The 14230-nt window shown below is 47.4% G+C and overlaps 1 long non-coding RNA gene across 1 annotated transcript; it reads right to left on the reverse strand.

The window, feature by feature from the left end:
* Window positions 1-9681: 9681 nt before the first annotated feature.
* On the reverse strand, window positions 9682-13674 carry LOC149282489 (uncharacterized). The gene is made up of 3 exons (XR_016277959.1): window positions 13619-13674; window positions 10629-10802; window positions 9682-9793 (listed from the first exon to the last, which is right to left on the reverse strand). It is a non-coding gene; the product is annotated as an uncharacterized LOC149282489 (long non-coding RNA).
* Between the last annotated feature and the right edge of the window lie 556 nt (window positions 13675-14230).

The following is a 14230-nucleotide window of genomic DNA, read 5'->3' on the forward strand; positions in this document are numbered from 1 at the left end:
CATAAAAACATCACAAACTATAAAAATTCCAATTACAGTCATCGCAGGACAGTTATGCTGTTATGACCGGAACTAAACATATATACATTTATCATTATATATACATGCTGATGTTGACCAGAACGTGGGGGGTGTATACATGCGCAGGTGCATCCATGTGCATGCATAGGTACCCCCATATTTCTCCATGCATTTGCTTATGTTTAAATTGTATGCAAGTAGAAGAGTATATATAAATGTGTATACACACACACACACACACACACATTTGTGTACACATGCAGACATTCAGACAGATATCTATGGGTATGTAGAGATGCCTCCACATATATACATATATGTATATACACAAACACACATGCACACATCCATCTGTTGTTGTCCATTGTTCTGGTCCGTTGTTCCAGGTGATGCTGGAGAAGAGCCCTGCCTCCAGCGGAACCAGAGGCTGCAAGCGATGAGGAGAGGGACTCTTTGCCCAATGCATGGCTCACCTGGAGGGCCAGCACCAAGAAGGTCACTCCCCCCACCTTCACAAAGGCCCCATTCCCACTCCCTCATTTGCCCTGGACAGAACTGGGCAGATCCAGGTGCCCCATATTGAATCTCCCCAGAAACAAGTCCGTACTACCCTTTACCTCAATCAGCAGCAGGGAAGAGCCGGTTGTTTCCAAAAAGAAAGGGTCAATAGTCCGCTTTCATAAAAACCGCGCTAAGAGGGAATTGCCCTGGATCTCTTGTGCAAGCCCCTGATCGAGTTGTGTCAAAATTGGTGTGAGTGTGAACTTCCAACTTTTAAATCGGTTTGGGAACCAGGGTAAAATGTAGTCTGAATGGCCCCTACATTTAAGGGTGAAGGGAGCAAGAAACAACAAGCAAAGTCTAAACACTTCCTTTGACCATTGCAGCATTAGAGCGTGCCGTCACCCTCGAACTGTCAATGGCTCACCAGCAGCAAGGCCAGGAGAGCACAGAATGTGGCTAAACAACTCGGTGTGTGGCGCTCCCCACAACAATGATGTGTGTCTTTTTTATTTTCAAAAATGTTTATTACACTGAGATATTCCCATGATAGTATTTAAATGACCAAATATCGACCAAATATTAACTATTAATTTAACGGAATGGTATCACCCTTTTCTTCAAATGTTTTAAGACAACTCCATTCCATTTCTAAATCTTCTTTTGGTTTCCCTCTTAATAAGGCAGATACTATATCCACATTTCTAGCTTCATGTATCTTAATCAACCAATGTTTGACAGAAGGATTAACTGTAGATTGCCAAACTTGAGCAAATAAGATCCTTGCACATGAGACCATATATAAAACAATTCTGTTGTATTTTATTGACTTTATGTTGTGTGTCATGTTTAGTAAAAATAAATTTGGTTCAAAGGGAATACAGTGGAACCTCGCCTTACGCGGGAGATCCGTTCTGGATCCCTCTGCGTAAGGCGAATTCCGCCTATGCTCAAGCCTCATTGGAAACAATGGGGCTCATGCACGGCAGCGCGGTGGGGTGCAGGGCGCAACGGGCACGCGCGCCCATTCAATTGAATGGGACACGCCGCCCCTTCCGCCCCACGCACGCCCCACGGCTTGAGCGCGTACGCTCAAGTCCGCATATGAGAAAGCCGCGTATGGGGAGGATGCACTGTATCTATATCAAGAATGTTTTGGATGGTTCCATGAATCCTTTGCCAGAATCCTTTAGCTTTAATGCATGTCCACTTCATATGAAAGAAGCTTTCCTTGGGTTCCCCGCATTTCCAGCACTTAGTATTGCCAGCTTTGTATATCTGGTGGGTTTTTGGGTTACCACTTGAATAACATTTTGATGTAATTTTCTTTATAGTTTTGGCACTGAGTGAATTCATTTGTTCCTTTCCATGATTTTCCCCATTCCTCTATAGCAGGGGTAGGCAACCTTTTTGAGCCGGGGGCCGGTTTGGTGTCCCTCAGGCGACTGGGGGGCCGAAGCCGGGGGTGGAGCTTCAACCCTCCGGGGCGGGGCCACATGCGGGGGGTGGAGCTTCCACCCTCCGGGGCTGGGCCGCATGCCGGGGGCGGAGCTTCCACCCTCCGGGGGCCAGGCCTCCCCATCTTTGCTGGCCCCTGACGGGGCCCCAGGCCCCGTCAGAGATCGGCAAAAAAGCTGGTGGGGGCCGCCAACGCTGGAGGGCTCCCTGGAGGGCCCCAGCGACGGCACCGGGCCTCCGAGAGGCCCCCTGCCGCCGTCGGAGCCCTCCTGGAGGGCCCCAGGGATGGCAAAGGGCCCCCCAGAGGCCCCCTGCCACCCTCGGAGCCCTACTGGAGGGCCCCAGGGATGGCAGCAGGCCCTCAGAAGCCCCCTGCCACCCTCGGAGCCCTCCTGGAGGGCCCCAGGGACTGCAGCAGGCCCCCCAGAGGCCCCCTGCCGCCCTCGGAGCCCTCCTGGAGGGCCCCAGTGATGGCAAAGGGCCCCCAGGAGGCCCACTGCCGCCTTCGGAGCGCTCCTGGAGGGCCCCAGGGGTGGCAGTGGGGGCCCCAGAGGCCCCCTGCCGCTCTCGGAGCCCTCCTGGAGGGCCCCAGGGACTGCAGCAGGCCCCCCAGAGGCCCCCTGCCGCCCTCGGAGCCCTCCTGGAGGGCCCCAGGGACTGCAGCAGGCCCCCCAGAGGCCCCCTGCCGCCCTCGGAGCCCTCCTGGAGGGCCCCAGGGACTGCAGCAGGCCCCCCAGAGGCCCCCTGCCGCCCTCGGAGCCCTCCTGGAGGGCCCCAGGGACGGCAAAGGGCCCCCAGGAGGCCCCCTGCCGCCCTCAGAGCGCTCCTGGAGGGCCCCAGGGGCGGCAGCGGGCCCCCAGAGGCCCCCTACCACCCTCGGAGCCCTTCTGGAGGGCCCCAGGGACGGCAAAGGGTCCCACAGAGGCCCCCTGCCGCCCTCAGAGCCCTCCTCGAGGGCCCCAGGGACGGCAGCGGGCCCCCAGAGGCCCCCTGCCGCCCTCGGAGCCCTGCTGGAGGGCCCCAGAGACGGCAGCGGGCCCCCCATAGGCCCCCTGCCGCCCTCGGAGCCCTGCTGGAGGGCCCCAGGGACGGCAGCGGGCCCCCCAGAGGCCCCCTGCCACCCTCGGAGCCCTCCTGGAGAGCCCCAGGGACGGCAGCGGGCCCCCCAGAGGCCCCCTGCCACCCTCGGAGCCCTCCTGGAGGGCCCCAGGGACTGCAAAAGGTCCCCCAGAGGCCCCCTGCCGCCCTCGGAGCCCTCCTGGAGGGCACCAGGGATGGCAGCGGGCCCCCCAGAGGCCCCCTGCCGCTCTCGGAGCCCTCCTGGAGGGCCCCAGGGATGGCAGCGGGCCCCCCAGAGGCCCCCTGCCGCCCTCGGAGCCCTCCTGGAGGGCCCCAGGGACGGCAGCGGCCCCCCCAGAGGCCCCCTGCCGCTCTCGGAGCCCTCCTGGAGGGCCCCAGGGACGGCAGCGGGCCCCCCAGAGGCCCCCTGCCGCCCTCGGAGCCCTCCTAGAGGGCCCCAGGGACGGCAGCGGGCCTCCTAGAGGCCCCCTGCTGCCCTCGGAGCCCTGCTGGAGGGCCCCAGGGACGGCAGAGGGCCTCCTAAAGGCCTGCCGCCGCTGCCGCTGCCGCCGCTGCCCATCGCGGCTTTTCGCCATTCTGGGAGCCGCCATTTTGGGCGGCAAAATGACGGCGAAGTCTCACGCGACCTCCCCCGAGGTCGCGCGAGATTTTGCCACCATTTTGGGCAAAAAAATGGCGGCGCCCATAGCAGCCTCTGGGGCGGCAGCAACAGCAGCCAGGGGCCAGGCGGCAGGCCTCCGCAGGCCGCATCCGGCCCGCGGGCCGGAGGTTGCCGACCCCTGCTCTATAGGTATAGTTTTATTTATATCACCTGCCCATCTTACCATGCTGTGTTTAGTAATTTCATCTTCTAGATCTCTTTCTTTTAATAGTTTATAATATTTGGATATGTGTTTACCTTTTTTGTCCATAATAATTTTATCTATTTTGTTGTTATCCATCGTCAACCCAGGAGCTTTATTGTCTGCCTTAAAACGATTGTTTAATTGGTTCTATAAAAACCAATCCTTCATGTTTCCTCTTTCATTAAGTTCTTCCATAGATTTCATATTGTATTTTCCTTCTGGTGTTTTGTTGATTAAATATCCATATCTTAGCCATGGAGTATTTTTGTCCTTTGTTCTATTGTAATAGGCTTCTTGCAATGACACCCAAAATTGATGTCTCATTTTATACCATACTTTAAGCAATGCTCTTCTTATAACATGATGGTTAAAAGTATTATTATCTTCTGGTTTTGTATACCACATATATGCATGTATACCAAGATTCAGGTTACCTTTTTCTATATTCAATAAATTCTTGTTTTCTAATTTGAACCATTCTTCTAACCGTTTGAGACAAGCTGCATAATAAAGCTTGTTGAAGAAAATATCTTTTACTAAGGCAACCATAACAGTTTTGACTCCGTATCCCATCCTGAAGCCTGTTTGAAATGGGTCCAGATAATCTGCTTCATCCAAGACCTCTTGTAGATGAAGATCAACTGCCCTCTCAATCATATTGTTTAGAAATGGGAGATGGGAGACTGGTCTGTAATTGTTCATGTCCAAAGGATCTAGGGAAGGCTTCTCCATAAACGGCCGTACCACAGCTTCTTTTAATCAAGATGGAAAATAGCCCTAACTAAGAGATGCATCTATGATATATCTCAGGTGATATATGAAGAGCAACGGTCAAGAGGGAAAGTTCTCCTCTTCTCACTTCCAAGGGGCTTGTCCACATCCTCAGTACTCAGATTCAAATTGATCCAGTATGATCTTATTTATGGACACCTTACTTACAACCACTGCAATAATGCTGACATCTAATTTGGCTCTTATCTGAGAGATATTATCTGTGAAATAGTCATTTAAAGCATCATAGTGAGCTGTAGAAGGCAAAGTTTTGTGCAAATTCACAACTTCTGTGCATCAAAGAGACCAGTGTGTTGAAACAGCAAAGAACTTTATTGAAAACACATATCAAAAATTCAGTGTTTAAGCCAGAACTACCAGAATATATTAAAACCCCAAACCTTAAATTCCACCCTCTTCCAAACCCCACCCACAATTCTCACCATCTATCCCCCACTATTAACCAGCCCCACTTTGCCATCCTTCTCACACGCACAATCTCTCCCTGCCCCAGACATTTGAAGAAACTAGCTCCCTTTCTGTTACTACCGGTCCCCAACTTTCTTCAGCCAACATTCCACAAATTCCGAATGCTATCATTGCTTTTCTAACTAGCTGCAACAAATCCCAGCCCCCCATCTAACTAATCTAAACCATGACCCATAATCCCCAGCCAAATTTGTAACTCAAAACAATTATCTATACTAGTAGCAATTAAAACCTAAACTTAACAAAACATAACTTTAAAACATAAACAGACATATGGACAGAAAAACTCTACAAATAAATTCATAAGGGCTTTTAAACACCGCTGGATTGAAAAAATATCTTTGTATTCAATCTTTACAAAAATAATGTTCATTCACTTCATGGATTTGTGTGGCTTCTCTCCTGTGTTGCCTCTCTGGTGTCTCAGGTGGGCTGACTTGTCAGAAAAACATTTCCCACAATGCTGGCATTTGTGAGGCCTCTCTCCTGTGTGGACTCCCTGATGTCTCACTAGGTGTGACTTTGAAGAAAAACATTTCCCACAATGCTGGCATTTGTATGGCTTCTCTCCAGTGTGGACTCTCTGATGTATCACTAGGTGTGACTTCAAAGAAAAACCTTTCTTACAATACTGGCATTTGTATGGCTTCTCTCCTGTGTGGACTCTCTGATGTGTCACTAGGCTTGACTTCTGAGAAAAACATTTCCCACAGTGCTGGCATTTGTAAGGCTTCTCTCCCTTGTGGATTCTCTGGTGTGTCAGTAGGTTTGACTTCTGAGAAAAACATTTCCCACAATGCTGGCATTTGTAAGGCTTCTCTCCAGTGTGGACTCTCTGATGTCTCAGGTGGACTGACTTGTCAGAAAAACATTTCCCACAATGCTGGCATTTGTGAGGCTTCTCTCCTGTGTGGACTCTCTGATGTATCACTAGGTCTGACTTCAAAGAAAAACCTTTCTTACAATACTGGCATTTGTATGGCTTCTCTCCTGTGTGGACTCTCTGATGTGTCACTAGGCTTGACTTCTGAGAGAACCAATTCCCACAATGCTGGCATTTGTATGGCTTCTCTCCTGTGTGGACTCTCTGATGTGTCACTAGGCTTGACTTCTGAGAGAACCAATTCCCACAATGCTGGCATTTGTATGGCTTCTCTCCTGTGTGGACTCTCCGATGTATGACTAAGACTGACTTGCAAGCAACATTTTTTCCACAATGCTGGCATTTATGTGACTTCTTTCTTGTGTGGACTCTCTCATGACTCACAAGTTCTTCTGTAAAGAAGGACAATCAATGACAAAAATGAATATCAGAATTAAGAGAGGAGGGTGTTACCCCAAGATTTAGCCCTTGTTGAACCCTCCCTATTTGATATTAAATTAATAAAGTTGCTGAGAGTGACCCAAGCATGACATTATTGCAGATGTCCCCAAATGCATGGAACAATCGTATCCCTACTGACAGGAGGAAAGAAGAGATTGTAGTGGAACTGCCTTAAGGGAATCAGTCAAAGCAGATAGTCAAAGGACTGTTGAAAAAAATATTCCATTAAACATGATTAAAAATATTTTGATTGACAAGTGGCATCATGTCCTGTGAGACTGCCATAGAGTACTGAGTCAGAGCCCAAGGGATGATAACTGCAGAGGTCACTTCATGCTGTCTGGCACCAGGAGATGACTCACAACCAATACAGTATACAGCTCACATGCGGATTGGTGTGGATTGGATTGGAGTTGTGTGTACAAGAGATGGTGAAGTTGATGGAAGTCAGAGAGCTTCCAAGTATTTGTATTATTTTGCAACTCAGGATAGAGAACCTCCAAGGACTTGGGTGAAATCAACTGTGTCTGTGAGTTACTTTTAAGTGTGGACAGTAGTCAGTGCATTGCCAAAACCTATATCTGGATATTTGTTTCCATACTCTGCTATATTATTGTTGAGCTGAATCAGGAAGTGTTTCTTTCGGATCACGCTGTACATTGGCTTATGAACAGGACTGGAATTCAGAGCCAAGAAAGACCTGAGAGCCGGTGTGCTAATCCCTTTTGTCTGAGGTATTTGCATCAAGCATCCGTTGCATTCAATTTGGATTCAGACAATTTTTTCCCCACCCAGGAAACATACTAAAGCGATTTAAACCATTTTGAACCCTCAGTCTCTGTCCGAAAGCAACAATTTCAGTATAAATGTCTGCCCCGATATTTACTGTTCTTTGGTGTCAGTCCCGTTGCAGAGAGAAACTCTGTTGGTTTACATGGCTAAGCGCCTCAATATACTCAGCAAACCCACTTTCCGTTCCCTTGCAGGACTCTCAGCAATTGGAATCAAGGACATTCTAGGAAATGTATTACCATTAGTATAGCTTTACATTATTCACCAATCCCACCTTTTTTACTTACCTCTTGTGTGTATGTACGAATGCTTGTGTGTGTGTGTGTGTGTGTGTGTGTGTGTGTGTGTGTGTGTGCGTGCATGCATTTTTGCTTTTTCCCTAAATAAAACATAAAACCCCATTTGAAATGCCTCTGGAGTTATGTGAGATTTCGTGCCTGGTATAGTTGGGCTGACCTCCGAGGTCACTGTTGCCTGAACAAAATTTTGTCTCTTCTTTGGGCTAAGTACCAAATTCCTCCCCCCCCCCCCCCAAAGCATAGCACTTGCGAGTGTCCTCCCCAGACTCCAGCATTTTTGGTAACAAAGGGCCTCTGGAACCAAAAATGCAGCTAAGCAAGCTCAGGTTGGAAAATAAAAGTGCCTTTTCTCTAATTGTGTCCTCCTTTCCTTCCTTCCTAAATATTACTCATAATTGCTAAATAAAACCACTTTATATGACTGAAAACAAGGACCTGATCTGGTTCTCATTAGTTCACTGAAACCAGTTCTGAAAGTCTGTCAGAACTGCCTCCAAATCCCCAAGGCCCCTCTCCTGGCCCTTCCCAGGGGTCCCTTCCTCTCCGCAGAGCTAGGCGATCCTGGCTTGGCTCCTGCCTTCCCCTCCTGGCTCCCAGAGGCTTGATCCACTTCACTTTCTCCCTCTGCTCTCTAACCTTCTTTCTTGCCCATCAGCATCTCATTTTCAGCATCTCTTCCCTGCATTTCACTTTTTCACTTTCCGTCCGTCTCTTTATCACAGACACATACCCACAGAGTGTGATGCATAAAAGGGACACTTTGAGACCCATTTGTTGGGAAAGGCGGGATAATCAATATACAAATAATTCATTGGCAAAGGCAGAGCAAAGGAGCTGGGACCTGGACTCCAATTTTGGTGAGGGTCAAGCGCCAAGGAGCAGCCTTAAAACAGCCTTAAAACATGTATCAGACAGGCATGGACTACTGATGGGGTTTGGGGGAGATCTCAGGGGCAACCCTACATTGTATTGCCTGGGGGGGGTCGGAATGAAATAATATTTTGCATCCCACAGCATCCCTTTTGGGAAGTGGAGTCCATTTTGCCACTGTTGGGCCCTCTTTGAGCCATTGCAGGCCCAAGGGAGGTCTTTCCCCCAAGAAGACTCTCCAGAGCCTTAAAAGGATGGAAGAGGGGCCAAAAAAGGTAGGAAACCTGCCCAGGGATGTGCTGAGTACCATTAGGGTGTGAAAATCATTAATCTCTATGGCTTCTTTCTACAAAATCCTAGAATAGGCAGTTTAGGATGGAGTATTTAGAATCCTTAGATACTGGAGAAAAATAGTGCCTCACTGAACTACAGATTCAAATACTCTATCACAATTAAACTACACTTGAAAGGGATCTAGGAGTCCTAGTAAACAAGAAGTTGAACATGGGCCAGCAGTGTGATGCGGAAGCTAAAAAGGCCAATGTCATTCTGGGCTGCGTCAATATGAGTATAGTTTCTAGATCAAGGGAAGTAATAGTGCCACTCTATTCTGCTTTGGTCAGGCCTCCCTTGGAATATTCCTGTGTCCAGTTCTGAGCCCCACAATTCAAAAAAGATGTTGTGAAGTTGGAACATGCCCAGAAGAGGGCAACCAAAGTTGTGACGGATCTAGAAACCATCAAGCCCTATGAGCAGCGGATTAGAGAGCTGGGTATGTTTACCCTGGAGAAAAGAAAGTTAAGCGTGGATGTGATATCTAAATATAGGAAAGGGTCATATTAAGGATGGAGCAAGCTTGCTTTCTGCTGCTACAGAGAAAAGGAGACACCACAATGGATGCAAGCCACAGGGAAAGAGTTTCCACCTAAACATTAGGAGGACCTTTGTGACAGTAAGAGCTCTTTGACAGTGGAATATACTCCCTTAGAGTTTGGTGGAGTCCTCTTCTTTAGAGGCCTTCAAAGAGAGGCTGGATGACCATCTCTTGGGGGTGATTTGAATGTGTATTCCTGCATGGCAGAAAGGGGTTGAACTGGATGGCCCTTGTGGTCTATTCCAACTCTATGATTCTATAATTCTAATGGAACCATAGCAACATGATAATATAGTATGAAAGGGGCCTTACTCTTTATATAAAGAGTAATGGATTCAGGTTCCTTACCTACAGAAGCCACATTCTCATAATTGTCCATCATTACATAATTGTACAAAAGTTTCTGTTTCGTCGTCAACAGATTCCATTCATCTTCATTGAAATATACTGCCACATCTGCAAAGGTGACCTGAAATAGAAAATAGCCCTCATCCAGAGAGTGACTAAGCAAAAGGGGAGGAAAGGACATGGTGCATCCCAAATATTATTTCATCCCTTCAGAATTCAGTCCACGAAATAAACTTTAAATTCTGTCAGCAAGAAAAAAGCTACTGCCTGTGAGATCCACTTTGTCTCAAATCCTTTCAATATAATAAAGAATATAATTTAGGACATCGGTGGGATATTGAGGATGAATTGGGATACTGACTTTCCCAAAATATATAGTACATTCAGCCACAAAACAATTATGGTGCATTTAGCCATTTCTTGCCAAATTTCAGAGGAAATGTCATTCGTAAAAAACAGTTCTGGGGAGCACTGTGTACTTGAGGGCCACTGGGCCCACCCCCAATTTACATCCAGAGATGGTCTTCCCTATCCCCAACATTTTACAGACCAGAAAAGCAAGGCACATGTGGACAAGCAACACTAGAAGGTGGTGAGGATGGCCAAGGTTGTTTATGAGCAAGATCACACAAGCTAGGAAGGGCACAGCAGTTTGCTTTTGACTCAGCCTCCTGGCAAGGGAAGACCCTGGCAGATTCTCTCCTCTCCTCCCTTTTGAGTTGATGAGGTGCAAACTCCTTGGAAGTCATTTTGCAGCAACCCAAGAGAGCCGAGGAGAAGGGGGAAAGTCGGTGGAGGAGAGAGAAACTGGGACATTTTTGAAAGCCCCTGAAAAAGTGGGGTGACAGAGGATTAACCAGGACTTTCTCTGCCAAACTGGGACAATATGTTCTCCACTTGCTTTCATGAGCTGGCTCAGCAGTGAAACAAATGAAACTAATAGGATGTTGACTCACCAAAGAGTTGTTGTTCTTTGACAGCCTCTTTCTCTTGGAGCACAACACCCTCCGCTTGGCCTCTGTGTTGGCCATTAGGTGGGCGGGGAGGTGGGGGTCCTGGTAGCCTGCAGTTGGGTCTCTTCCAGTAAAATATGTCCCAAAGCTGTATACAAGGAAGCCGAGATGAAGTTCCTGAGAAAAGAGATTAGGGTTAGGCTTGATTTGTCAAGAAACACTGCATCACTCAAAGACACAGAGAACAGTGTGCTGCTGGTGAGATACGCAGGTGACATATGCCTCCTTTGAGCCAATGCAGAGGTGGGCATCCCCTTCCTCCCTCTTCACCAAACAAAGCCCCATGGACCTAGCATAGATTCACTGCAGCTCCCCTACACAACAGATACTCCATGTTAAAACGCTTTTGACGTTGCTATGTTGCACAGCACATGAGGCAACACGGTAACATATGGCGCCAGATTCTCCACCTTGACTGTAGTCAGTAGCTTGTGAGCTGAAGAAACACCTGTCGCTTTCTCAGTAAGCAAAGAGACACTGTAATCTTCTCTCAGATGAGGCTTTTATTCCTATAAGAGTTTCCACTGTGTACAACACTATATACATCGACACCCTCCACCATCCACACCAGTAACAACCCACTCTGAGGCACACACTGTCTGACTCTTCCTCAGTGACAGTTGAGAATGACAGTTGGCAGTTGCATCAACATTCCAATGGCAGATACAGAATTAGTCAGCTTTAAAAGAGTAGAAGCACCCAAGATGAATTTTTATCCTGTAAAAATGGTTTTGCTTTTTAAAATTAACCAGTTTGTTTTTCTGTCTAATCCTTATTCTTCTTGTTGTTTGTTTGTTTGTATGTTCACTTGTATCATTCTTGGTAGTATGAGTTATTCTGGTCTGCCTCCTTCCTTCTTCCCTGAAAATCTCTCAGTAAGAAAACTGGGGAGACTTTTAAAACCTCCCAAAGGAGCCACTTTTGGCCTTTTTTGGGGACAAGCCTCCTCTTAGGAGCCAAAGACCGATGTTTGTGAAGAAGAAGAATAAGGCTTGTATTAAAACTATCCCCCCATTTCTGATCCCTTTTAAAACCCTTGTTCCCCAGAAGGAGCAGAGCTGTGTAATAAGAAAACCCTCTCAGCAAAGACACACAAAAGACACACAAAGAGACACACTTCCTTCCTTTTGGCCCAAGGAGCCTGGCCTCCTTCTCTCTCTGGAGCCTCAGGAGAGAAAGAAAAGCCTCTGTTCAACTGAGGCCTCAGAGAAGGTTCCAGAACATTATTCCCCACAGTCACAAGCAGCACAAAACGGCCACCGGAACACAAAAGCACTGCCAGAACACAAAATGGTCGCTGGAACACAAAAGCACTGCCAGAACACAAAATGGTCGCTGGAACACAAAATGGCCTCCAGAACACAAAATGGCTGCCTCTGCCTCAGTGCTTGGCAGTTGGCAGTTTGAGGCCTTCATGGGAGAGAGAGAGAGGGAAGAGTGGAAGGAGGTCCTGAAGGGAGGGGGCCTTGGGAGATAGAGAGCCTTCCTGAAATATTCGGGGTTCGCTTCCTAACAAAGGGGTTTCTGGCCTCATAAAGGTTTTGGGGCAAACTGGATCTGAAAGGCAGTAGTAGCGTTTTCTCTTGCCAAAGGGATTTACAGTGTATTTCCTGGACTTGATCTCCAGCATCCACATGGCCAGAGAGAGGAGGGGTCCTGCCCTGCAGTAAGGCCCCTGCAGTCCCTCTGAAACAAAGACTTCAACTCCCATGCCTTCTTCCTTCCTTCCTTCCTTCCTTCCTTCCTTCCTTCCTTCCTTCCTTTCTCCCTAGCTGCCTTGTGTTAGTGGTGTTACTTCTCGTTTGTCATTGTGTGCTTTCAAATTGTTTCTGACTTATGGCAACCATAAGGAAAGCCCTTTGCAGGCTTTTCTTGGCAAGATTTGTCCAGAAGTAGTTTTGCAAGTGCCTCCCTCTGAGGCTGAGAGAGTGTGACTTCCCTAAGGTCACTCAGTGCGTTTCCATGGCCAAGAGGGCATTCGAACCCTGGGCTCCAGGGTCATAGTCCAGTTCTACATCCACTAAACCACGCTGTCTCTTTCTTGAGTCTTTGTCGTTTCTTGTGGAGTGGCTCCAAGTCATTGTTGACTTCTGGGGACCCTCTCCTGGGGTTTCCTTGGCAAGAGTTGTTCAGAGGAGGTTTGCCATTGCCTTCCCTGAGGCTGAGAGAGTGTGGCTTCTTGTCCAAGGGACTCAACTGGTTTCATGGAGGAGTGGAGCACTGGACTCTGGCCTCCAGAGTTGTAACCCAACACTCAAACCACTGCACCACACTGCCTCCCATTCCCATGTACAACCTGGGAAATAATTGCAGACTTTTATCTGTTTTTCATGTGTGTCTTCAATTCTATTCCAACTTATGGCAACCCTAAGGCAACCTTACCATGGGGTTTTCTTGGCAGGTTTCTTCAGTGAGGGGTTGCCATTGCCATCCTCTGAGGCGGAGAGAGTGTGACTTGCCAAGGGTCATCTAAGTCAAAAATATTGCAGCAATAATCCAATCTGAGACTGCTTTAACTGCTCTGGCTCAGTGCTAGGGAATTCTGGGAAATGTAGTTTTGTGAGACATTGAGCCTTCTCTTTCAGAGACCTCTGGTGCCATAATAAAATCCATTTCCCAGGATTCCCTAGCACTGGGCCAGGGCAGTTAAAGCGCTCTCAATATGGACTATTGCTGCCGTGTGTTTTGGACCTTACTTGGCTGCAAACTGTCCATAGCCTGCAATGCATCTCCTAATTCTGTTGGCAGTCCCTCCCTCCCAACACTTTCTCATTCCCCCCCAAAACCAGAGCAAAGTTGGCAGATGGAAAGAGGTTTTAAAGCAGCATTTAAATATGCATTATTTGTTTTTAAAAGACTAAATGTCCCAAATGCTATTATCAGTTTTGTAGCTATTATTACAGAAAGACGTAGAGTGCAAACTCCTCAAGTACCTTTATTTTCAGGAGTGAGATGGGCTTTTCCAACTGACTCACTTTGATGATCTCCGGTGGTCCAAGCAGCCAAACTGCGGCCCTGTAATAATAATAATAATAATAATAATAATAATAATAATAATAATAGTTTTATACTCCTCTCTTCAGCCAAAAGGCTATCAGAGTGTCTTACAAATTGTTAATTAGACATTTAGACATTATGGCTCTTAGCCCAGCAGACCCTTAAACTTCCTTAACTCTCTCTGCCTCCATCCAGTCAATTATAAAAGGGTTTCCCTTAACCTACACTGGGACCAGTTAAGGAACCTTATTTCTCCTTCTTTACTGATCTTCCAAAGCATCAACTGAGCCAAGACACGTGTAAAAGGAGCATCAAGTAATAGGTACTCCAAGGAGGTATGTATTATAAATAACGAAATATAACTTAAATATAAGTTATACAAGATATTAAGAATCTTGCAGGTACAATATTTGTAAATATATAATGTTCAATTCATACAAAGTATTAAATAAATAAATAAACTCAAGTGTCCAATTCTGAGACTAACTTCCAAGATCTGCTCTTTAACTCTCTCTCTCGATCTCCAACTGCCACAATTCCCCCAACTG

The sequence above is a fragment of the Sceloporus occidentalis genome, unplaced genomic scaffold (assembly GCF_023333645.1).
Source record: "Sceloporus occidentalis isolate IW3139 unplaced genomic scaffold, rSceOcc1.0.p SCAF_114, whole genome shotgun sequence".
NCBI lineage: Eukaryota > Metazoa > Chordata > Lepidosauria > Squamata > Phrynosomatidae > Sceloporus > Sceloporus occidentalis.